This window comes from Lycium barbarum, chromosome 9 (genome assembly GCF_019175385.1).
Source record: "Lycium barbarum isolate Lr01 chromosome 9, ASM1917538v2, whole genome shotgun sequence".
NCBI classification, from domain to species: domain Eukaryota; kingdom Viridiplantae; phylum Streptophyta; class Magnoliopsida; order Solanales; family Solanaceae; genus Lycium; species Lycium barbarum.
This window is the reverse complement of record NC_083345.1, coordinates 39,883,320-39,911,170: the sequence shown is the minus strand read 5'-3', so window position 1 is coordinate 39,911,170 and position 27,851 is coordinate 39,883,320. Positions and strand designations below refer to the sequence as shown.

Genomic DNA, 27,851 nt, shown 5'->3' with positions numbered 1-27,851 from the left:
AACCCGCTTGGACGTTTGGGTAAAGTCAACTAATGGGTTTAATACACCAAGGTTATTAAACCTCCTAGGTCATGAAATTTATGCTCCTAAGAAAGGGTGTTGGTTTAGCTCTATCTTAGGCTGACTAAGAGTTGTTTTCCTATGACACAAGGCTCCCCCAAGCGGACAACTTGGGAGTGGAAGGTCCGTGGCAGTCGACTGCACCGCCGATCGACTAAATCCATAAGATCAATCCAACTAGGGGTGATTTAGTAGTGTACGGCCGCGAACCACGAAACCGCTTTAAGTGTGTGAATATGTGTGAGTTTTCCAGGAGTGGACGAAATATGAACGGAATGACAGTTTTATCAAAGCAAGTAACACATAAACAGTTTATATCAAACAAACAGTTTATATCAAACACACAATTAATAGCATGTAAAAACAATTAACAAATAAATAAAGTAATTAAAATAAGCACACAAAGCCTATTTGAACTAAGTCCGTTATGGTTAGAACCTAAGTGATCCCCAGTGGAGTCGCCAAGCTGTCATACCCCTTTTTAACCGTGTTAAATTAGAAGTACGACATATTGGTGATTCCTATTTTTTGTTTATTTTAAGGAGTCGCCACCTAATTATTTATGGTGAATTAGGACACCTAAAGTTTATTAAAGTTATTTTAAAGTTAGTTTTAAAAGTCTGCGAAACTTAAGATTCTAGGTAAGGGTTCAATTAGTCTAAAGGGAAGGTATAAGGCATCCTTTAAGACCCATTAACAATGGTTAACCGACCGGACTTATGTTATTTAATTAAGGCTAAAAATGTAAATATAATATTTAAATATTTAAGAAAATATCTTGTAAGTATTGTTAAAGTTATTTAAAGTAAGACTTGTAGAAAATAATAGTTGCATAAAAGAGTTTAGTTACAAATATGCTAAAAGAAACGATGTGTAACGTTTATATGTATTTGGAGAAAATAACTAACAAATTTAAAAGTTATTTAATAAAATTTTAAAGGTTTTATCGAAAGACTATTGATTTAATGTATGTTGTGCGAAGATTGTTTTAAACGAATATGTTTTTGAAATGTTGGAAAGGAACTAAAGTGGGACAGTTATCCGTTGAAGCTAGTTCGCCTTTTATTTCTTAGAATAAGCTAACGTTAGTGTAAAATTTGCGACGTTTTAAACTTCTAAGATAGTAAGCATAAATTATGATTCCTTTAGCCAAAATATGTAGTCATGCTGTTTTGAAAATCAATTATTCTAAAAAATAAAAATAAAAAATATTATAGATACTATAAATAATCATAAAAGGGAAATGCAACCCATGGAGCTAATTGTTAGTTTTTCATTGAATTAACTACTCATTACTAAAACTAAATCCCACTAATCTGCTGAAGTTCATCTAAATTAACAAACAAAAGTGTTAGTCACACAATACAAGTTAAATGTACGAAAGAAATAAAATGGAGGAATAAGATGATTTAGATGGGCTCAGCCCATCTTAAGACTGCTATCATCTGCTGCTGTTGGGCTTTTAGCCCAGTAATTTCTTTATATAGGCTGTTGCGGCTGACTCGAGGGAGAGTAGTTCACATTGGGCTTTTTAGCCCAACACCAAATGCGGGAAATGACGAGTCCCTTGGACTCGTAAGCAAGATATCATGCATAAAAAACTGAAAAGAAAGGATTAGTATATAATCAATATTAAGACTAAATATATATAATGTAAAAAAATAGACCAGTGGACTGGGCGTATACCATGTATATTCAAACAGATTCATTATCTAAACAGTGTCAACATTTAGCAATTAGGCAGAATGGGGAAGTGTCAACATTGGGCATTACATCCAGATCATAGAACACAAAAGCAGAGGGATGAAAGAAAGAATTTAGAAAAAGGAAAAGAAAAAGAGGAAAGCAGCAAGCGTAATGGAAGCAGGTTTGGCAGTATGTGAATGTGTTGGATTCAAGTCATAGTAAAGGTAAAGGAACAGTGTCGTATGCATTTACTCCATTTACCCAAGTCTACATAACATACCATGAAACAGAGAATGACGCAAAGAGAGAAGAAAGAAAGGCCTATATGATTTTGACGTAAACGAAAGAGGCAGTATTATAGAATGATACATAATTTTCCTGACAGGTTACATATGTCATGAAGGTGTGACAAATATAGCATCCAAGGAAACAAAACACGGAGCAACCAAATTAGAATTAACAGGAAATGGTCCAAACAATATGAAACAAGAAGAGATAAGTTGTGACTTAAGGGAACCAGATTTCAGATCTGGGGACAGTTTAATGCAAGCAGTGCAAGATCAACATTTTGGTTTATGACAAACATTTCATCACAACTATGAAGAAGGCATAAATGGACAATAATTCATAAGCACATTTCCGGCTAAAGTGACATGGGACAAGAGAATGCGAAGGCAACATGAGGCAATGACAAACATGGTAAATGAAGATGTCTGGTATCCCTTCCAGCAAACAGAAACAGTATCAAGGGAGTGCTAACTTATCTAAACACAATTTCACTCATTGAGTTTACGCCTGAATTATGGTGGATGAATAGTCAAGATGTCACATACCATCACATTTATATGCTGGGATAAGAATCATTCTAGTTTGGACTAGGAAAAATTAAGATATCAAACTTATTTCAAACATGTGCAGGCTGCTAGATCAAGCTGACAGGCTTCAGAGATTGGACAAGCAAATTGTGGACTTCATGGATTCGATAAATTACTATAATGCAGGGGTTTTAAACAGAATTCAAGTGTGACAACAAACAATGATTAAGAAGCTTTTAGAACATGGACATACAAAAAGTGACCCCAGGCAATCGGTAAACCAAATCAAAGCCAGGCAAATAATATGTAGAATCAATATGCATGACACACAAGTCCTGAGATTCAACAGAATTGAAGCAGTTTAAGGCGCAACATAAGAACTGAAGCAGCTTAAGGTGCAACATAAAAAAAACAACAATAAAGAACATACAAACAGACCAGCATTCAGCAGCCTACTTCACATGATCTAAACAAACTAGGTGTTACTAAAGAACTTGTCCTAAAAGAACCAAAGAGCATCCATAAGTTCCTACTGAGTTTTTGACCTCCAAAGAAATACTTAGTCCCACAAACGTACATTCCTTAAATGGAGATTATTTAACACACATCATATGATCTGTTTTTATGGCAAAGGGAATCCTAGATCCTAGCTTAAAAATATTACTGGAAAGCATCAAACAATGCAAAGTTACAGCACAAGTGGTTAACAGCAGCCTAACACAGAATGAGGATTTAAGACTAAATGAAGCCAACAGACATGCTATATAGTCATTTCACTATATCTAAACCAAACAGAGAAATCCTTATTTGAACTTCATAATACTATACAAGTATCGACAAGGGGAATGCTCGACGTTTCTTCTCACAATACATCAACACGACAGATATCAAAATATTGACACAAGCATCAGATATTCAACATTAACATGCTCCGAAGGCCTGATTTTACACTAGAGATCTCTAATTCATGCTTTTACTTCAAACGAGCAGATTAATTATACGCTACCAGTGAAAGAAAACAGAGAAACGATTAAAGCTTAAGATTCACCGACCTTTTGTGGGTGCACTGAACGGGGGTCGTCGGGGTTTCGGATTTACGCTCGAACTCGAATGAACCCGAACCCGATTAAAGTAGTTAAAGTTTCAAAACGAAAATAGAGTAATTGTTGGTCGCAGATAAAGTTCACCGGAAAAGAAAAAATCATGTGCGGAAGATGGTATTTGTCCCATCCAATACTCAATATTCCCTCTTTCTAAAACAAACGCTGGATTATTGTTCTTTTTCTCCGTTTTTGTTCTGTTTTTTTTTTTTTTTTGTTTGATCTCTGTCTTTCGGTTTTTGCTCCTCAAAAATCCTCCCCCCAACGATTCAACTTCCGCTTCATTTATAGGTGTTTGTATTAAAGTAAAGATAGGAGCGTATGAGAGAGACGGGAGCGGGGGACAGGCGTGGTGGAAGTGGCAGAGAACGTGGGGGACAGGGGTGAGTGGGAGAGAGCGTAGGAGAGAGGAAAGGGAAGGGGGCGGCGGTGAGGAGATGAAGAAGAGAAAGAGAGGGCTGAAGAGAAAGGAGAAAGGGGTTAGGTTTTAGAAGAAGGAAAGAGTGGGCCGGGTAGGGTAATTTAGGTTGGGCTGGACCGAGTAATTAAATAGGGCTGATCTCTTAAGTGGGTAGTGTAGAATAATTGGCTGGTCGGATTTGGGCCATGTGTTTGGCATATTGTGATATAACTTGTATAATGTGTATCATGTGGTTGGCGTAAAAAATAAATATTTAATTTAACGAGTCCGAAAATGAAACGATGACGACCATTTAAAATTTGTGATAAAGTAATGCTAGTAATGTTGATAGTAAAAAATAGTGAAAATTAATAATAGTGAAAATAAAGTGTTTAGCTTGTCAATAAAATTGGAAGCCCGAATAAATAAATTGAAATCAAGGAGGGACAAAATTGGGTTTCAACATCGACTCCTCCAGACTTAATCTATTTTTCCACTTCATCCTTGATACGGATACTAAGATAGGGTTTGAACTGACTGGCTTTCGGTTTGATCGGGGCAAAGCCCGCATTGATAGGTAATGTGTGGGCGCTATATGGGTGCTTAACCCAAACATGTCAGCGTATAACCATGCGAAAATATCCACATATTCTCTTAGCATGCTTATTAACTCTTCCTTTTGAGGTGCTTCCAAATGCGCGCTTATCCTAGTTTCTTTCACTGTTTCCTCGTCTCCTAGATTAATTATTTCTGTTTCATCTAGGTTAGGTTTTTGTTCATTCTCGAACTTCTCTACCTCTTCCACGAGACCCTCAGGGAACATTGTGTCCTCATCGTACTCTTTGTATTCTTCTTCGTCTATGTCACTTGACTCACTCGTTTCGCGACATATCATGACATTTAAGGTTTTTTTATCATTTTTATTACAGAAAAAGCAAGGGAAAGCAGGGTTAGTATAAAACATGTGCGTAAGTAAATAAAATAGTTATATTTCTCATAAGTCGAGCCTTCACTAATTTCAACAAAAAAAGTACAGACTGTGGACCTGACTCGGATCAACATCGAGTCATTCCCATTTTTTGAAAATATCATGAGGTAATTTAAAAGTGCAAATGGCGAGTAATTGGGCCTCGACTGATTCTCGCTGATTTTAAAGCATAAATTCATCATTTCTCTACCGAATAGCCAAAAGTGGGGTAGAGGTCCAATTGGATAGTTTCTCGCTCGGATTAGCATCACGGTGGTGGGCGCTTCAGTGCATTCCTCTAATATCACCAGGCAGTCTTTCTCTTGGAATAGCATCCCTAACCCTTCTTCTATGATCCCGTCATCAGGCATGGACATTCGTACCGAGAACGACTGGTACAGATTCGAGATTGGCTTGCGCAGCTTTGCAAGGTTCTTCTTCTTTCGTCATCATTGAGAACATACCCCAAATCGCAGTAAAAATTGTCTTGAGGAATAGGGACTGGCTCTGTGATGCCATGTAGGTCCCTTCCTAGACCTCGCCGGGGTTCAAACTCGTTATGGAGCATGGTTGAGGCAATCATTTTGTAGACTACGAGATGGTCACTTTTGTGGAATCTTCTTTGTTGCCAGCCCCTACTAGTTCCACCATGTGGAAATCTACTCCCTTTGGGGTTTTTCGATGACCGACACCGAGTTGTTCGGGTTGTTGTGGATTCTGCCTTCTCCATGGATTACGACCTCATGGCCTTCTTAGATGAATTTCACCGCTTGATGGAGAAAATACGGTACGATTCCGGCCATGTGGATCCATGGTTTTACCAATAATAAGTTGTAGTTAGTAGCTATCTCCATGACTTGGACCACAGTGGTGAACTTAACGGGCCCCATTTGGGCACAGAGGTCCACTTCTCCAATAGGATCACGTTTGGCCCTATCAAATGCCCTTACAATTGTACGGCTTTGGCGAATATTCCCAAGATCGTAGCCCAGTTGGCTAAGGGTAGATTCGGGGCAAATGTTGAGGCCAGCTCCATAATCAATTTATACTCGGGTTACAACTTTATCTTGGCACATAATGGTGACATACATTTCCTAGTTGTGTGTTGTGCCTTACTTGGGCAGTTCTTTCATAGTGAAGGAGATTTGATGTTCGCCTATGACATGTGCAACCATGTCAGTAAGGTTTTCACTACTGGTGCTCGCGGGGATATGAGCTTCGTCTAGTACTTCATTAAAGCCAGACGGTGTTGAGGCGAACGCAACAACAATACTAGTACAGATATCTGGCTGGTGTCTTTTTCAGATGCTCCACATTGGAGTCTTCGGCCTCACCTTCAGTAATGGGCCTTCTTTGATTTCCCTCTTTTCTTAGCGCTCCTTGGGACAATTCTTCAAAAATGTAGCGCCTTCCAGGACGAGTCATCCCATAGGCAACTACTGTTTGGACAATGAATTCTTTCCTTGGTGATATCACCACTTCTTGAGACACAGGCGCTATGATGGGCGCAGGGATTAAAACTTTAAACTGTGGGCGCTCTTGGATTATGAGTGAAGCCACTATCTTCTCAAGTATTTTGACTGGGTCTCGAATTATGCCCTTGCATACGACCCAATTTTCCTCTCTTTCGATCATATGGATAGTGTTGTTACCATGATTGGGTAGAGGGTTAGTGTTTACGTATGGCGTAGCAGTTTGAAGAGTGATCTCTCGTTTATCGATCAAATCTTGAATCTTGTGCTTCAGGTTGATGCAATCTTCAGTGCTATGTCTGTTTCCATTAGAAGGGTAAGCATATGTTTGTTCATGCTGGAAGAATCGGTTTCGAGGGTTGACAACCTTTAGTGGGACCGCTTGGATTAATCCAGCAGTACTTAACCTTTCAACCAAATGGGTTCGCGTCTCCATTAATGGGGTGAATACGCGAGCGGGCTTCTTCTTGAAGTTAGGTCGTGGCGCATTGTATGTATTTGGGGGTAGTTGGTTTGGGTAATTTGTTGGTGGGTTATTTTGTGGGGCTCTATAGGCTGGTGTGGGAGCTTAGTAATTTGGTTGTGGAGCTTGGTAATTCAGGGTAGGTGTTAGGCAATTTGTTTGGGGAGCTTGGTAGTTTGATGGTGGCATTTTGAAATTTGTCTATGGAGCATGGTAATTTGGCGGTGGTGTTTGGAAATTAGGTTATGCGTAAAAGACATGCATAGGGTTGTAGGGCGCGGGTAAGTAAGAACTTGGTGGTGGTGATTGATAAACTTCGATGGGAGATTGCAGTTCCTCTCCTTTTTGGGTTTTGTGCTAGGTGTGTGGGAGACGTTTGCCATATCTTTTTTTTTCTTCCTAGTGCTTTGACTGGTAGCTTTGTTGGCTACGTTTATGATTTTTCTAGATTTGAGACCATCTTCAATGGCCTCTCCCATTTTTACTAGTTTCGAAAATGGTCTCCCGCCATGGACAACATTCGGTCATAGAAGTCTGTCTCTAGTGACCGGATGAAAACGGAGACCAATTCTTCTTCACTCATCTGTGGTTGCACCGTGCAGCTTCGGCCCTCTATCTACTTGCATACTCGCAATAGTTCTCGATAGGATTTTTTTTAACCTTTTCCATATAGTATCGGTCAGGCACTGTTTCAACTTTAAATCGGAATCCCTCCACAAAGGATTCTACCATATCTTCCCATGTGGTCCATCGACGCATGGCTTATGTGGTGAACCACTCGGGGGCTTCTCTAGTTAATCTTCGACTGAACAGCCTCATGATGAGTGCCGAATTGTTCCTTACACTGACCAGTTGGTCGCAATAGGATTGCAAGTGGGCCTTGGGATTGCTCGTTCCATTGAACATCTCAAATTTGGGCACTTTGAAGCCCTCAGGAAAATCCAAGTTTGGATGTATACAGAGATCATCGTAACTTAGGATAGCCGCCTTACGAGTAGCTCTCGTAGATTGTTCCAACATTTCTGCCATTTTGCGCTCTATTTCTTTGTCGAGCCTGTCATGTTTGTCTCTCCAAGCCTTTTCCATCCCCTCGTAATGATCAATCTCATAGTGTTTTGGGAAAAGGTGCTTGGTGTGACAGGGGTGTGGAAAGAGACAGTTGGGTGTGCGGATTGGCTTTTGGATATATGAGTAGTTTTTTAGGTCGGTAGCGAAATGGTGCTTGGGAGTATAGTGGTGTTGGTGTGAGTGGGTTGAGGTGCTTGATATGATGGCACTGAGTGAGTGGTTCTAAGAATTTGGACAGTGTTGAGTGGTGGTGAGGTGCGGTAGGATATGGTTGGTTCAGCAGGGAGTGGGTTTTGAGGATGGCATTGTTCCGGTAGGGTAAGCGAGAAAATGGTCAAGCAATGGTGACCTTAAAGATGGAAAAAGCGGAGGAGGCATTCTTGCCTCAGCAAGTGCTTCTTTGGTAGCACTAGCCATTTCAGCTCTAGCGACCTTCTCTTGAAGGTCGGCAACTTTCGCAAGCAGCATGTTGATCACATTCTCGGAGTGCGAGGGTTCTTTCGGGTTTGGGGATGTTGAATCTTGATGACAAGTTCATTCCTACTGTGCTCATCTTCCGAAGTACCAGTCATTTTTTCTTTGCCTTTGTCTTACTCGAAAAGGGATGCTATTGCGGCTTTCTATCTAGTGAAGTATGTCAGCGTGTAACAACACGGATCAACCTTTTCTATAAGACAAAAACAACTCAAAGGCAAATGACATTAGTACGTTAGATAATAACATATAATGCAAGATATCGCACGTAATTGGCACATAAGCACACAAAAACACATAAAATTCATGTATTTGATTCAAACGTTTGATTGATCCTCTATTCCGACGCTTTGGGTATTTTCGCTCTCTTGAGTCATTTGTGGATTTTGGTTTGGAAGTCTATGGTTGACTTGCTTTAAGCAATCTTCTTAACGGTTGCTGGTGCTAAAAATAACTATGGGAAAATATATATTTTATATAATATAGGGACCGAGTCTTACGTAGACTTCCTACGTATCCCTCCACGGGAAATCAGGCCCTTCCGTAGTTCGGTTTATATAAAAAATATTTTTTTTTCTAAATCTACCCAAAAGCTTCCCCGGCCAGGCCCGATAAGGGCATCCTACGTATCCCTCCTCGGGATATCAGGTCAGACGTAGTTCCTTTTACATATAAATAGGGGGGAAGGGACAAACTTTAGAATCACAAAAGGGATCCCCTAAATCTACCCAAAAGATGACCTCTCTTTAAGATCGGAGCGGGTTGTAGTCCTTACAACCACGCGCTTGGAAAAAGGCCCTACTTCCTAGTAATAGGGTGGGAGCACTACCCAAATCTCCCCGGTGTGGACCAAATGTTCCAACTCAAACTTGAAAGCTTCGCATTCTTTGATATCGTGCCCAGGCACTCCTGAATGAAACAAGAAGACCCTCCTTTGACTTGGCCCGCCAAACCAGGATTTCCAAGCAGTCTCGACTAGACGGATCTTCCCAGTACTTGATAACTTCTGAAAAATACTGGCATACTAGTCCTTCAAGATAGTAAAGTCGTAACGCCAAATATGGGTGTCCAAAGTGATCCCTTGACTTCGAGTGACTGTGTCATAGACCAACAAAGATTGGGGTCCCTATAACTTATGGATCGTCTTGTTGTCAATCATCCTTATGATCCTTCTTCTTAGGGCGACGCATTGGTAAGAAGTGTGGTCGGGTTGGTTTTTGTGGAAAGGGCACCTCTTGTGCACCTAAATCAGAGCGCAAGGCAATAACTTTTCATAGCTAGCATATGTGGCCCCTACACTCTTCATCTTCTCGAAGCCCTCCTCGCATCACAAACGTTTTAGAGTGACACGGTAAGGGCAAGCAAGAGCTTTAAGGGTTATTACCCACCAAGTTGGTGATGGTGGACGAGCGATTCCTTGTGGTATCTCGTAGTTGTCAGCTTAGGCCGCAGAGGCGGCGGTGGTGGCCTCTTTAAATGGCCAGGTTTATTCCTATGGCTCATATTCCTCCTCAGGATCCACAGTCTCTTCCCTAGGAGTCTCAGATTTGACTATCAGAGACATACAGCTCCGTGCCATTTCCTTGACCTTGTTTGAAAGGTTCTCTCGGTAATTCTCCAATTCAGTAGTCTCTTTGGGTGGGCTCCTAGCTAAGTCCAAAATTCGGTCAGCCTCTTTGATCTTGGCTCGGGACCAACTTGATCTTTCCCTCTAGATTACGAATCTTCCTACAAAGTGATCCCTCGTCTTTGCTAGTAGTATTGACCATGGGGGTAGTGTTACTTTGGTACTTTTACAGGTCTATGATAGCGAATCAACCTTTAAGGAGGTGCAAAGGTTAGTTTTTGGCATTCGGGCCTTTTTAGCTATTTTGTGTTTCTTTGTGTCTTTCTCTGGGATAGTGATCGGAACATAGAATCAATTAACCATTTAAATGAAATATGTGAAGCATATAAGCATCTAATCACATAATCATGTAAAACTTTATGCTACTTGCGTTTCTAAAGAAAAGTCATCCTAATCGATTTGAAACATGAATGTGCCATTTGCATTAAACCATTGCCCTATAATCATAGTTTTCATAAAGAAAAAATCAACAGAAGCATCCTCCAGTGGACGATGATGAAGCTCTCTCGGTCCTCGCCTTCTTGGCCCTTCGATAGGCAGTCTGGATTTGGAGATGAGTCGATGTCAACACAGCATCCATTAAAAACCGTTTCCCGGTAAAAAGGCATCGGTGTGGTGTCATCCATTTTATTTTTCATTCAATCATCAATCTCCAAAAGGCAGTCATGTGTGAACTCCAACTCATAGGTTAAGCTAGCTAGGATGGCTTGATCACACTCAACCTCCTCCAAATACTTGGTTTCCCTATCATCGGATCGCCTTTGGGTCAAGCGGGCCTTGATCTCGGCCTTTGAAGACTTATCTTGGATATAGTGATAAAGGATAGGACCAAAGGTGAGGGTGCCTTGCAAGTGGGCCCTCAACCAATCTCCATAATCTTCATCACATCCGGGATGGAACCTATCATGAGCTAAAGTGTTATGCCCCTAACTGATGCGACCATTCCATTCTTGGACCATATCTCTAACCTTTTGGATCTTATCTTCCTCATACTCAATTATGAACTCTCCCATGTTCCCCACTTGGGGTATGATTTGGGTCCTACCAAATTGTCTCAAAACTCTAGCAGGAACATAAGGTGAATCCCTCAAATTCCCATAAGTGGCAAGAATGGACATTTTCTCCCCTTGACTACAACTGAGTCGGATATGAAATCAACAAACATTCATTGTATGCTATCTTCCCTAAGCTTAGAAAAGATGAAGTCCCAACCCTTTTTGGTTTGTCATCCGAAGTCCGAGCAATGAGCGTACAGGTCGTCTTTTCCAGCTTGCTTGCTTAAGTATTAGGTACCCTTGCTTAATAATCCACCATTATAGGAGTAGGTTGCATCCTTGGAAATACCTATAGTGGTTTCGGCACAATCTTAAGGCTTGGTACATATCAGCAAGGATGATAGGGATTAGGTCAAAGTATTTGGTTTCTCCACTTGTGGTTATGCCATGAAAGATAGCATGGATGACCGAAATGACTCGGGTGTCTATGGCTTGGTACCTATCTTTTGGGAACACCATGAGTCCCAGTAAGAAAATGGAAAATGCTAAAGGTCGAGTAGCTTCCCACTCAGCAAAGGTTTTGAATTCTGTAGGGTGGTCCAAACATCCTCTTTGGGTCCCAAATCTATTGTACACATCCCTAAAGGCTACGATTGGACCGAATATCCAATTGGCATAGGATAGGGATAGCATTTTTAGAATTTGGTCGGGGGTAGACTTATGTGGGATTATAAGGTTTTGGTCGGGTTTCTTCCTCTTTCTTAGGCAGGTCCCAATATTATCTATGACATCACGATGTTCCTCCAAAGTCGAGGCCATCTCTATGTCATCTCCAAACCTAAACATCATTCTATCTCGGTCCCAGTATCCAGCAATCACCTCGATTAACTCCCTACAACCCTTTATAGTCAACAATGAGGGTAAATTTCCTAAGAAATTCATGACTTTATTTTGTTCATCCCCGATTATCCAACCCCACTAAGTTTTTAGCATGTCGGGTGCCTCGAGAACCATGTCTAATTTCAATTCGGTATGCATATACGAAATAAAATACGATTAATTACCCCTAATTCCCCCCCCCCCCCCCCCAAATGACAATGGTTTAGCATATGGGCAAATGTTTCCCATTAGCACATAGTGGGATGCGGTGTCTTTCAGGTCATAAACCGTCTCAGCACAAGGTAGTCTTCTTAATGGGCTTTAGATACGTCTCCAATATCCAAAACCCGTCTAGGTAAGCATGCGCTAGTCCATTGGGATTTACGTTCGCTCTATCCTAGGCAATTCTAGAGTGGGCTTTTCAAATAACTGGGACTCGAGCGGACTAGTCTAGGTGAACCACTGTCGGTTGTTGGACGACCGCGTACCAACTCCGCATTCAATGTGTTCCAAAGAAATATTTTTGATTTTTTAGTGAAGGCTAGACTGCGAGAATGCGTGTCCCTTTTGAAACCATACAACTGTTTGCCAGTGGTGGTGGAGTTTATGATATGCATGCCATGACAATTATATATACAAGAAAGTAAACAAATAAGCAAGTAATCACAATTAATTACATTATATTGAAACCCTTATGGTTAGAACCTATTAAATATCCCCAGCAAAGTCCCCATCTGTTACTGTTTCACTTTTACGTGGGTGCATAAAAGCTACTTCGAGGTTATGGACTCTATTCGGATTTTTGTGTTTATAGAGTCGCCACCTAATTTATAAGGGAAATTAGGAAAACCAAGTAAAAAAGGGTTTATCAAACAAGAAAAAAATCATTTTTAAATCAGAGTTTGAGGTAAGGGTTCTGGTGATCCCCTAGGGAAGGTTTTAAGCACCCTAGTATTAAGGGTCCGTAGAATACGGTTGACCTACGAGCTTCAATGTGTAATTAATGTAATTATTTGCTTAAAAGAGTTTACTTTCTTGTATAAACTTTTCATGGCAGATCACAACTCATTTTGGCAAAAGTTTATTTTATTTGAAGAAGTTTATACTGTCACGTCCCAAATCGGGGAAACGTGCTGGCACCTACCCTTTTCCCACTTGGTAGGCCAACCAGTCCCTTAATCATCATTCAAACAACAATAAATATCCCAACCAACATAAATATCTAACAAGTCTGAAATAGATAAGTAAATAAGTGTGGAAATATTACATCAATCCCAAAATCTGGTCTAGGCCGAACAAGAGCCACTACACAACTGAAAGTCTGAATACATAGTATCAAAATGAAATATTGTCTCTGAAGTAGCGAATAAGACGAGTAAACTGAGAGGAGTCATCCGGGCTGCGGATATGGCCATGTGCTCACCCGAGATGCTCGACAGCGATTCCTCGGGAGTCAGTCTCGAGGAGAAGAAGCCAATCTAGCCACGTACTCTGCACTCATAAAAGAATGCAGTGAGGTAGAATCAGTACAACAATACGTATTAAGTAGGCATCATAGGCCGACAATAATTTGCTAACATATATATAAGTAAGAGACTGAAAGATAGACATGCTCACAAACAAGTACAACCAACACTGTCCAAGGATGGAATCACAATCACAAAATACCAAGTCTGAATTTCACCACAAGTACAGAATACCAAGTCCAAATACCTCTACAAGTACAGATCACCAAGTCCGAATATCACCACAAGTACGAGTACCAAGTCCAAATCCAATAGTACAAATATGTAAATATGAATGCAATGCAATGCAATGATACACACACGCTCTGGGCGGCATAACTCCATGCCGCAATAGTTATGACCCATAGGGGGACTCGCGAAACCCATGTACCTGTTGTGGCGTATAGCTCGATCCAATATCTGTTACGGAACGTGCAACCCAATCCAATAGGTGTTGCGGAATGTGCAACCCGGTCTAATATATGTGTTGCGGTGCGCAACCCGATACCAATATATGAGTAGGAATGCATGCATGATACCAATGTCAACAAGAGTATATCAATGCCAAATCGTGCCATACATGGACACATCTCTCGATATCAGTAATAAGTCAAGTTCTTTCCTCTATCCAAGAATAAAACCGAATAAGTAAGGGATAGCAATATAACAATCATGATAAAATGACTAATCATCAAATCTGGTATCACATACGTGGCAACAAGCCAATAGATCACAACAAGGCAACAAGCCAAAATCAAACAGTACCAACCCAAGTAATCCATCCCAACTTCATACCCCGAAGGCATAACATGCTTTCTCCAACAATCCCTAACTCTACATATGCTTCGCTAACCGAAGTCTAACCATAAGGTAAACCTTAACTTACATGGTAGCCGAGTAGGATCCACGAACAATCACACCTTCACTATGCCCTTTCGTAGCGCCTCCAAATACTCAAAGTCTAATCATAATTGAATTATATATTAGAAATAATGAATAACAACACACATATTGCTATACTTATCTTTCGAATCAAAATCAACTATGGAGAAAGGGGAAAAAGGGCCCACAAGGGTAAAATGGTCATTTCAAAAGTGGAATATGTAATTCGACGTTCTAGGAGTTCAATCCTACTAATCAATTGCTAAAATAACTCAAGAATGGGTCAATTTATAGATTCAAGTGAAAACCTCCAATTTGGGTATGAACCCTAATTTTTCAACTTTCAAATTAATCAACACAAATGGAAGATTCAAGCCTATTAGCTGTGAAATCATCGGATTCTGTGATTAGATTAGTCAAACCCACAACCGATTTCCATTTAGAAAGATTAGAACTCATTTAAGGAGTTATCATCAAAACCCAGTTTTCCCCATAGATTCTAATGGATTTCTAGCATAGATTCAAGCATAGGAAGGTTAAAATAATGAATGCTAGGTTAGGAGACTTACCACCAGGAAGAACCAGCCAAGCACTCTTTAATTTGCCTCAAGAATGCTTAGGAAATAATGTATGAAGTTATAGAGAGTTAAGGGTTTTATCCTAGCATTTAATGAATTTGGAAACACGCTACCTAGTCGCAACAGTCACAAGTCTGCTACAGCGGGCTCGCGCTAGCGATACACGGCTCGCTACTGCGCATCTGCCATAGTGGATTCCTGTCTGCTATGGTGGCCCAATCGAATATCAACCTCCCGCTACAGTGGACCAAGACCCCGCTATAGCGGATCTGGTGCCCCTACAGCGAACACCACACACCATAATTTCTGGTTTTTCACCAACAAACTCCCGAAATCCGACAATCAACCGAGACCTCACAGACACAAACTAAACAGGTATTCACACATAAAAATATGCTACGGACTCACTCGTTGTCTCGGAATTCCCAACGGAGGTCTATTTGACGGGGTCGACACCCAATAGCCAAACCCTACCTTTCCAACCAATAAACCAAAACACTCCCAAGTGCCTTGGGAACCAAACCAAACATCCTACCAAGTCACAATCAACCATCCAGACCTCTCGGAATCGACGAATTCCCAAAAAAGGTCTGTTTACCCAAAAGTCAACTATTGGTCAAACATTTTTCATTTTAAAGCTCTAATTCGTACAGTCATCATAAACCTCGCGATCATCTCGGGAACTATACCACCCATCCCCACAGGTCCAAATCGTACTCATAGGGCTCGAGGAAGGGTCATCGGGGGTAAAAGGGTCAAAAATGCTATAACGACCAAACGGGTCTTTACATATACCTTTTTTGGAAAATGCATATAAGGTTTTAGTGGTCATGTTACTTTTCGGACCAAAAACACACTCAAGGTTTCCCTTGGGTAGAGTTCGACTTAATTTATTCCCAAGTGTTTATGTCCAACATAATCCTTACAATTTATTTGAAAAGTTGAATGTACTTCTTTCGTAAATATGACATGGGTATACAAGTACATAGAGAAGTTTTTGCTTTTTTTTTTTTTACTTATCTTTTATCCACTTTTAAGTCAACCATATTCTACTTTTAAACCTTTACCCCCAAAAATAAGGTTTAAGTGTATTTCCTCTTGCTTATTGACTTAAGGTTTGGGCTTGGCCCCAAACGATTTAAACTAACCTTAAGTTTTGAAGTTGGGTTTTGAAAACAACTCACTTGTTTTCTTTGAAACTAGTTTCTGTTTTTTCCCAAGTGTACCAAAAATCAGTTTCCAATTTCATGAATTTATTCTAATTTAGCCGTGTTTGAGACCTTGAGAATTGTTTTTGAAAGTTTTCCTAACTTCTACGTGATTTAATTCGTCCTAACCATTGGGTTCCAGTATTTATACAAACATTCTTTTACATATATATACAATTACATATACATATATGATGAAATGAGGGAGTTAGGCTAGTGGGCCTACCAAAGCCCACTAGTTGCTATTTTTACCCATGGTTGGGCCTTCTAAGTGTTGGACTGGATAAAAGAAGAGTGTTGGGCCTCTAGCCCAACAGAGGCTAGTGAAGAATACCTAGAGTATACCTGATATACAAGCCATATAAAGACTGTATAGATCCAGTATCCCTGTGTATATACCTCATTTTGTTGCAATTTCAAAGGGTTTAGGAACAAATATAAAGCATGAATTTGAAAGCTAAAACAGAAAGAGGAAAAGGCATCATTTACATTTAATTCTAAAATGTAATATACCATTTCATATTCAAAGGTCTTATGCTCAGTTTGCCCTTTAGACACACTAATATTCCAAGCTTGGATTTTCTTTCAGTATTGACAGGAAAGAACAAGGAGAAATAAGCAATAAACTAGTCCATAAACTTCAACTCACTCTTTAGATACAGTTTACCCATTTTATCAAGAGTAAAAAGGAAATATTATGCAATAGTCAAGAAAACAGTGCTATCCAAGATCCAAAGGCAGCATGACTGATAAAACATTCTCAATAAATTGCTTCGAAAACGACCATTATTTCAAGAGAACTCAGTAATCTACATGCTTTACTCAAAGACAGTTTCAATTCAATTGAGTAGACAAGTATGAGGAAGGCAAGTGTTATAGCAGTTGAATTGGTGAGTTACACATGACCGTATGCAGAGTTCAAGTTGAGATCAAATAAAATTTGTCATCTTTCAAGTCAAGTAAATATGGAAAACATGTTAAACATCCTTTCTGAATCATCATTTAGACTACACATGCTTATGACTAGTTAGTAGATATGTTCTCCATTTATGCTATCAAAGAGGCAAGGTAAAATACACAGCGCCAAGTATAGACAGCAATAAAACACAAGGGTGGCATACTTCATGATGTTGAGGTCAATCTTATTCAAGTAGGACTCATTTAAACCATGTACTAAACCTTTGATTCATACTTAAACAGTTCCAAACACCAACCACATCCTATATCTCTACTACATGAAACAAGATTATCGATTAGATGCAAGATGCGAAGCAGAAAGCTATACTTCAACATGGAACAGGTTGTTTTAGGGGTGCAAAATACTGATGCGGATATTATTTAGATAATTCATCAGGTAGGACATGGTACAAAAGAACTTGAAAGGTGTGACATACTGATGCGGATATGTTTCAATATTTATGCAGACAGGGCAAGTATGACCAGTTCTGTAGGCAAATGAGACATAAAGAAGGACTAATAACCATTTAAAGAGAAGCATTTTCAGATGTAACTGTTATAGCCCGTGCTTTGTACGTTCGGGTATTTCGAGGGAGTCGTGGTAAGTTAAGGGCAAGACCATTTTCCAAAATTATTTTAATGTACAAGTTGTTTATGAATCTTATTTATGAACATTAGTAGTATGGAAATATTGTGGAAGGCTAAGGGCAAAATGGGAATTTCACAAAGTATTCAAGAAATTTCTTAAATGAACCATGGTGGCCGTCCAACTTAAGGTGGGCCTTGGCCCACCTAGATGAATTATGTGTATATATATAAGATATATTAGTCATATTTCTCCACAAAAAATTCTAGAACCTTGGAGAGAAAGAATAGGGCCATGTGTCCATATTCTTACTTGAGGGACTAAAGTATAAATATGGATAAATGGTGGGGAAAAAAAGGATAAATAAGACACATTGATCTTCATCTTTTAGAAAGATGAAGAAGCTTGGAGAAGAAACAAAAAAAAAAGAGGGAGCTAAAGGCATTCGGCCATGGCTCCAAAAATGGAAGCCATGGAAGATGATCAAAATAAATTATTTCTTCTAGCAATCTAACTAATCGAAACGTCCTCTTTAAGATGGAGTGATTGTTGGAGAAAGTAGAGCACTTGTTGTGCAAGTTGGGAACCTAGTCGACCAAGAAGAGCTAAGTGAAAAAGGTATGTATTCAATCTTCTTTCATGTGTTATGGATGATTGTGAGTATTGTAGTATGTAGAAAAGGATGAAATTCATGAAATATGGGTATGTTGGTGGTGGCCGAATATAGTTGTGTCATGTAGAATAGATGAAATGATTTTATTTAGCATTTTGATTGTTGTTGTGTTGTGGATTTTATGAAGTTAAATGAAGATTTAATGATTGGAAATGAAGTTGTAATCATTTGTGGATTGTGGAAGAAGCTAAAGTGATATTAGTATGGTTCCTTATAATTATAAGAATAGAGTTGCTAATGTGTAAGTTGTAAATATAATTCATGAATTTGGAAGGTGAGATATGTGGTTGGAAGATTGTAAGTTGGGTTATTGTGTATGAATTTGAAAGAAGGAAATGTGTTGTTATTGTCCTTATTGAATTTGGAAGGCTTTGGGTGAAGTAGAATGTTAATTGGGTTGTCTTGCATATTATGAGAATTGAATTGAATATAAATGGAATGTCGTTGAATCGTATGACAGAGGTTGTTAATGTTAGAATGTATTTGGATTAATTGTTGAAGTTGTTAGTATGATTGTTGGTAATATTGTTGATAATTTGGCCGAGTTGAATTCTTGGATTGTTGATTGTTGATTTGACCGAGTTAGATTCTCGGGGGTGGTGTGTTTACAGGGGAGAGGCTGTCGAAATTTCGGTAGAATATAAGTAAATTTATGTAAGAAACTAAGGCAAGTATATGATGACGAATCTAATGATTGTGTGAATTCTTTTGAATGTAGACTAGCAAGCTTGGATAAACAAGTGTAGCTAATAGGACGTGGAGCAGGTTTGTAAGGCTCATCCTTTCTTTCTTTTGGCATGATCTTTGTGAAACCAATATGACAAAGTATGTGTATGACTTCAAAGAAACTCCCATTCTTAGAGCCACTAGGATGGCTAACGTTCTTGATTTCCATAAGCTGTTTCATATGACTTTGATACGTATCCATGATGGTCTGAAGTTCTATTTGATATGTTTCCGAATTGACATTCGAGAGATAAGTGATATGGCTAATGTCTTGATTGTCAAATGATAACACGTTGGAGTATTCCATTGAGTCTGTAATCTATTTTGATACGTACATATGCTTCCAAAAGCTCTATCCGATTTGATCCATAATGATATCCGAGAGGCACTTGACATGATTATGGCTTTGATTTTCCAAAAATGGTTCCTAAAACGCTTGAAGAACGTTATGTACTTCAAACACTCATAACTTTCTTATACTAAGTCGGATTGACCCGAAACTTGTTTTTGAGCCTCTAGATGTCGGTAAAAATACTTATCGATCGAGTCTTGATTTATGTGCATTTAGTTTCTCACTACTCTGCTCGTGCATACTTCATGATCTCCTTCGCCGAGTCCCGGGCTGGTATGTATCGTGCGTATGGTTCGTCGGGTGCCATATATGTATTCCGGAGTTAGATGTGTTACGGTGTTATGATGTGTTTATGGTTCGCCGAACCATATATGATGTGATATTATGATGTGTGACAGAGATTACGGAGCAAATCTTCTGGAGTATGATGTGTGTGGCGCCAAAGGCAGGGTGGCGCCACGTTCCCCGGGTTCCGCAAGGGACCGGATACCGTTCTTGGCATGCATGGTTTGTGTTTCCAGTAAGTGGTTTTTTTTATCACTTTGCATATCGTGCTTACTTTCTGTTCTAATCTTCTGTACTATTTATCTGCTTGTGATTCTGTTCATATTACTCTATGCTTTACATGCTCAGTACATATTCCGTACTGACCCCCTTTCCTCGGGGGCTGCGTTTCATGCCACGCAGGTACACCCAGATGAATAGAAGACTTTGCTAGGAGGTGTTTCAGCGAGATTGGCGAACTCCACTTCCTTCCGGAGTGTTGCCGAGTCAGAGCGTATATAAGCTGTGATTTCTGATTTGTGTTAGAGACTTTGCAGACAGGGTTGTGGGTACAGAACATCAGTTTGTAAGCGGCTCCATCAGTCGATGTGACACTTTGTGATATGTTACAGATTTTATATGATTACAGATTTTGGTTTGATTTGAGAACGATAGAAAGAAAGTTTCTGAAAACCTTACTTTGTGTTTTATGCTTATCTGATTTGAAAGTCCGAAAAGAGTATGTATGTAATAAGAGTCAGAGGGTTCGCTCGGCTCCGAATATGGGGTCAGGTGCCCATCACACCCCGGTACGACTAGGGTGTGACAAAGTGGTAACAGATCAATCTAGGCTTAAGCTATGCACACCAAGTCTTATAAAGGGGGAATATAGGCAGACAAGATTCAAACATGGCATATTAGTAAGGAATCAATGTTGTTCCAGTTCTCAGAAAACTCTGTATCATTCTTTTAGATGTTTTAATACAAGTATGCCAGCAACAGGATTAGTCTTTACATAAATGAGGCAACATGATCATATAGGAACCTTAGAACAACATTCATAGACTAAACATTAGGGGGAAACATAGGCATAATGGCATAACTGGTCACACTGGCATACAAGACCTGATCTTTGACTTAAATGATTACTGTGAGGTCTTAAACATGTAAAAGTAGTTCAACAAAGCATGCAAAACCAATCTAAGTAACCTAAATCAGCATTGGTGTATTCATGAGTCACATCTAGATATTAGATAGGCATACAAACAAATTAAAACCCATTTGCGGGGTTTAAACAGACATTTACACTATACTAAACTCAAGAATGGTTGAAGGCAAAAGAGAGAATATTCATTAAAGGGCCACAACAGAGGCATGTTGATTCAATACAAAGCTATTTTAAGCAGTTCTTTGTTAGGCTAAGTAAGTCATGCCCAAATAATCATATGAGACAATTTTCTGCTACTTCAAGTCTGCCTTTAGCATATAACCCCCCCCCCCCCCCCCGGCCCCACAAATGACTGAGTACAATCATACTTAGTCAATGATTAGGCTAGGATTGCTAATGAGTCAATTAACGATAAACCATTCGAGCATTTTTAGCAAATCAACTATTAAATAGATCCTCAAACATGCTGAAGGCAAAGTATAAGCTAGCAGTACCATCAGATACTCAGAATTTGAAACTTTAAAGATCATATCCCTATATGCTTTAATTAAAACCCACTTGGATATAGCTATGTAACCACACGAACTGCTAATGAACATCAGGGAGGGGGGTAAGATAAGCATATAACTAACTAATAAGTGATTAAGTTAATCTAAACAAGTGATTGATACTATTTTGACAGTAAAAGGATGGCATTTTACACAATAAATGAACTAAATAAAAAATAACTTAAGCTAATACATGAACTTGTTAACTAATCATGCTTAAAGACTGACCCACCATAATAGCACTAATTAACACTAAACTAAATCAAATCACACATATACAACAGGCTACTAACTTCACATATAAACACCTAATAATATCATATGCAACTAAATAGAGCAGACCCCTAACAGTAAACCGACTAAGCTAAACATCATTAATCAACATAATCACACCTAAACATATATAAACTTTAAACACTTAAAAAAAAATTACACCAAAAGGAGGAGTTTTTACCTTTTTTTCGTGCAGCCTAGTGTCGAGATTGAAATTTGAAAATCCTTTCTCCTCAACCCTGAATCTCAGCCACAAAGAAAAGAAAAAAATGCTAAACTTAAGCTCAAAAATTAAAATTTCAACTAAGTGTCCAATTCTAGTTCTAGTCGTTCACCGGTCAAAACCCTAGTTTCGAATTTTTTTCTTGTGAAAATATGATTTTCTCTATGTGTTGTGTTGAAACAAAGGGGTTCTTTATATAGAAACCCCAAGGCCCTTAGATTTCTCTTGAAATCGATGTGGGACTTTGGGTTTTCTACCAATTTGTAGATTTATCCTTTTTTTTTTGAAGGACTTTAGACCGATAACCAATCGAAATGCTTCGTTTGAATTTTAATAAGACAAAACCCATTAAAATCTCTATACTTGAGCACAGAAAGCAACAAATAGAGAGAAAAGGGGTTTTTCTTACCTCTTCGCGGTTGTATAACGACGGAGAGAGAAGATGAAATTAATGTTTTGCCACAAATGGCCACGCATAGACTGTTACAAGCATTGTACAGCCTTGACCCTGCCAAAAATGGTGAGGGTGAAAATGAGAGAAATGGAAAATGCAGGCGGCGCAGCTAGGGTTTACAAACCCTTCGCCCTAAACGGCAAAAATGAAGATGGGGCCGTTTGGTTATACGTATATGTTTGTAGAAAATAGGGATTTGGGCTGGGTCGGGCCGGTATGGACTGGGCATGGCCATTTTTTTAAAGGGGAAAAGGAAGTGGCCCATTTGTATACATATATACTCACGGTATACATGTATATATGCACATATACATGTATATTCGTGTATATACGTGTATGCGAAAGGGCAAAGCATGCAATTTAATAAATGGTCAAAATAAAAAAAAATGTGATAATTAAATAAACATTTCAATTATAACCGAATTAAAACTAATTAACCAATTAATTTTCTTTAAAATACGGTCATTTGCATAAAAAGACTAATTATTGCAATTATAACCCTAATTGACCCTTAATCATGCAATCGGCTATTTCAAATATAGCTACAATCAACACATAGCAACTAATTGACTATTTCAATTGTAACCACAATTAACTAATTGTAGTCGATTTTGAAAAATAAATGCAATTATAGTCATGCAAATTGTAAAGTTGAGACATAAATTGATTATCTTATTTAATTAACTAATTTTCTTTAATTAATGGAGTAAAATACTTGTCAATTTGATATCTAATAATTTAAACAATTAATTGAATAATTGTTTTGAACTATTTCGAAATAATTTTGTAAAAATCATTTTGTTTACATATTTCACTCCGTTTGCGATTCAAGAATTCCAGATAATTAATTAAAATAATTGGAGGGCCAAAATTAGGTGTAAACAGTAAGTTACTAATATTGTAGTATATGGAAGGAAGTATGTAGCACAAAATTATGTATAACCGCCATAACTCGCATTAGTGGTTTGTCATATTATGGTATGTATAATGGACATTGTAGAAGATGTTTATTTTATGCGCAACTAATGTTTATGTCATTAAATATTAGTGTTATGCGGTTATTGGGCCAAGTGAGAGAATGCTAGACTTTTATTAATTTTAATATATATGGCCCAACTAATGTAAAGGCCATAACTAATATTTAATGAAAAATAAATTTTGTCCGTTAGATCAGTTATTTGATGGGCATACCGAATTAACTCACAACTTCTATATATTGGTCCTCCCTCCACCCATTAGGGTTACCACACATTCTCTACACTTTTTCCATCGCTGACAACTGGGGTGACATAAGGCTAGGGCAAGGAGGTACGTAGAAACCAATTTTGCAACTAATGCTTCCACTCTTCTTTGCGATAATGTCTTTTAAATCAGGTATGTTTTTCTGTAACGTCTCTTTTTAAGATTATTCTGTTCAAATACTGTTGTGCATTAAGTTCAGTTTACATTACATACATGATTGAGTATATTAAATGCTTTTAATGGATTAATAAATTCCAGGAATGGAATTATTATAGTTGGTTGAACACCTTGAGTAGTAAAATCAACTTCCGTTTCTTCCCGTAAAAGTTTTAGCCATAATTGATATGGATGGAATTAAATTGGGTAGATTGTGAATTGTTGGAGATGTAGGGAAGTTCAGATTTAGTTTGTGAATCGAATTAATTAAAGTAAATAGATTCATTTTTTTTGGCGACTAATCTGATCCGACTAATCGGAACTGAACTTAAAGCAGGGGAAGAGAACTTCGATAGGTGAGAGGTGTAAGCACCGCGAGGTGTGAAGCGATCTCGTACTAAACGAAACGACTTATTTGTTGAGTCTTACTTATTTTTGGAGTGTTTTCTTAAAATTCCGTAAAAATTAAAATAGTTTAGAAACTCTATTCTAAATGTGAATACTAGCATGTGAGAAAAGCGTGTTAGGATTGCACAATTATTTTTACATATGAAATGTTAAATTTGATTAAATATTTTGCAAGACATGTGTTTATACTTTAGAAAGCTTAATGTTGAAAGGGCAATTTGCAGGATTGTCCTTCACTGGGGTGATCTTTAATTTTTACCCCTCAAATTTGTGGTTTTTAACTTTTGCCCTTCAGGCAGAATTTCGCTATAGAATTTGCACATGGGCAGAATTCTGCCCATGCAAATTCTGCCTTAAGGCCTAAATCCATGGGCAAGGCAAATTCTGCCTTGCAAATTTTTATTTTTTTTAATTGAGCTGGGGTTTGAACCCACAACCTCGGCGTATTAGGCGAAGGGAAAAAACTTAAAGACCACCAATTTGAAGGGCAAAAATTAAAGACCACCCCAAATGAAGGGCAATCCGTGCAAAAAAAAAATGTTGAAATAACACTTGTTTGAACAGTTAACTTATTTCTCATTTGATAAATGCCTTGACAAGCTTTGACATAGATATTATATTTGGTTGAGCCCGGAAATTTTTTAACCCAAAAAATAACATTTGGAACCAAATTAACCCTTTAAAAAAAAAATCAAAGTAGGCTTCACACACAGAATCCTCTTTCCCCCGACACCAACCTTTATTCTTTGGAAATCAAACTCAAAATTAAGCTTTATTCCGTACTTTGACCGAAGATTAGTCACGTTTCAAAACACCGGAATATAAATATTTTATATAGAACTTAATATTTTTTTTAGCGTAAAATAATGTCGGCTCATTACATCAAGTATACATATGTGTTTGCATCATCGTTTTAGGGGTTGTAAAGTACCTCGAAGTAAGTTTGGAAACTTGTTATTTTTAAGTTTTTTTCGTACTTTTGACCGTTTTATTTGAATTTAATGCATATTGCGCAACATTTCAATGCACAATATAATATGATTTGACAACACATCATGGTTGAAAATTTTAGCTTTTTTATCACACATAAAGGACCGATTTGATAACACATCATGCCTGCCAATTTCAGCTTTTTTATGACACTCATGCTTGATTTGACAATACATCATGCATGGCAATTTCAGTTTTTTTTATGACACATAAAGGATCGATTTTACAATACAATGCTGCATTATTTGACTGTTTTATTAGACATTAATTCATATTGTGCAACATTTCAATGCGCAATACAAGTGTATTTATACCCCATGCTTGATTTTACTACATGCCATCAGGGGCGGATCTACGTCTAAGTGAGGGTGTTCACCCGAACACCCTCGGCAAAAAATTACAGTGTATATATAGGGTAAATTTTCTGTATTTATGTGCATATATTAACTTTTGAACACCCTCAGTAAAAAATTACAGTGTATATTTAGCTTCTTTTTTTTTTCGAACACCCTGAATGAAAATCCTGAATCCGCCACTGACGCCATGCATGCCAATTTCAACTTTTTTATCACACCTAAATATAGCAAGTTTTTACTTCAGAGCACTTTACAACCCCTACAACGATGATCCAAATGTATATGTATACTTGATGTAATGAGACGATATTATTGTACGCTAAAACAAATATTTATATTCCGACGTTTTGAAACGTGATTAATCTTCGGTCAAAGTACAAAAAAAAAACTTAAAGATAACAAGTTTTCAAACTTACTTCGAGACACTTTATAACCCCTAAAACGACAATTCCAAACATATATGTATACTTGATGTAATGAGCGTACATTATTTTACACTAAAAAAAATATTAAGTTCTATATAAAATATTTATATTCCGGTGTTTTGAAACATGACTAATCTTCAATCAAAGTACGAAAAAAAAAGCTTAATTTTGAGTTTGATTTCCAAAGAATAAAGGTTGGGGTCGGGGGGAAAGAGGATTCAACGCACAGAATCTGTGCGTAAAAGGTGTTTACCCCAAATTTGGATAATCAATTAAGTTTGTGAGTAGGTATAGGATATGTGGCTAACCCTCAATCTATTTGGTGGACAAATATATATATGGATATGATATGAAGAAGCAACTGATAATCAGTGGTTTGCTATAGATTTTGTATCTAGTAATATATGAATATTGTTTGATCGAGCAAATCTAAAGGATGAACACGATAATCCGGACCAAAATCAGATGTTAGGGAGAGAGATTTTATATATTTTTCTATTACAAAAGTTCTTGATCTGAGAATCCAACCCCTCAAAAGTGGGGCAATGACCCCTATTTGTAGTATTGCCCCATGGGTTTCATACAACAAGTGTTTCTAAAAAATAAAGAAAAACTCTGAAATGGATTAGGTTGGACTAAGTTGGTCGTACGGTCTGACACCCGTACGATTGGCAGTTAAACATGGCAGAATGGTATCGACGCGTGGCAATCGCGTAACGGATCTCCCGGACCAACGGCCACGATCAAACGGACTAACGGCCACAATCAACTCGGCTATGGAGAAACCGGACCAAATGATGTTCTTCCTTCTCTTCCTTCGGTCTCTGGTCTTACCGGTTTAACCTATATCCGGTTTTTACCGTATACAGATAGTCCCCACACTTTCCGGACCGTAGTTTTATCGGAGTAACGGGAAGTGGATGCATCAAGAAACCGGTGGCTCAATTTATCCGTTGTTATCTTTTCATTTTGGCTGGAACAGTTGTGTCACGTCCCTCTATCATCGGCCACGTGTTCTCATCCCGGATGGTCAACTCTGACAACCGCCGTAACGCACGTCGCTTCAAGTCATTCCTCATTAATTATGGGACACGTGGCACTCCCCGGTTGGCTGGGAACTGTAACTGCCTCGACCCCATGTCTATATAACGTCTTCCACACTTCATTTTTTCATTTTACGATCCCTTTAATCTTACTAATTTCACTGGAAGAAGATGATGTGTTGTCATTGTCGATATGGGCGTAATAGTCCCCTAACACTTATCCGAGCTGCAAGATCGGGTAAGCGCTATTAAGTCCCCATTCGTAGGGTGTGACCTCGAGTTTCCGGGCGTTTTTTCTTGTCTTCGTCGACTAACACGTTGTACTTGTTGCCTCATTAAAAAACTTGTCGGAAAACCCATTTTGGGACAAAACCGTACTAAGGAAAAGAGTGCAACACGTGTTTTCAGACCTAGATTCTAACTTTATCCGGTACTTGACCTCCTGCAAAAGCGAAAGGTTAAAAGAAAAAAAATGGGGAGTCCATACCTTAGCAGTACTATCTTTTCAGATGAGCCACATTCCAGTTATTGCGCAACCGTTACCCGTCCATGAATTCTAACTGGTACGATCCTTTGCCCGTTATCTCGGTTATCTTGTACGGTCCTTCCCAGTTCGGACCCAGTTTTCCTTCGTTGGGATTCTTAGTGTTCAAGGTAACTTTCCGAAGCACCAAGTCCCCAACTTGGAAATGCCGAAAATTGTCTCTCCGATTGTAGTACCTTCCATTCTCTGTTTCTGGGCTGCAATACGGACCAACGCGTTTTCGCAGAGTTCATCCGTGAGGTCGAGCTTTACGGCCATGGCCTCCTCGTTTGACTCCTCGATGG

The 27,851-nt window shown here is 38.6% G+C and overlaps 1 long non-coding RNA gene across 1 annotated transcript; it reads right to left on the bottom strand.

Annotated features, from left to right (window-relative positions):
* Nucleotides 1-13,225: 13,225 nt before the first annotated feature.
* Nucleotides 13,226-22,529, bottom strand: LOC132610257 (uncharacterized). Its single transcript, XR_009571070.1, has 3 exons — nt 22,359-22,529; nt 21,908-21,965; nt 13,226-13,497 (listed from the first exon to the last, which is right to left on the bottom strand). It is a non-coding gene; the product is annotated as an uncharacterized LOC132610257 (long non-coding RNA).
* Nucleotides 22,530-27,851: the final 5,322 nt, after the last annotated feature.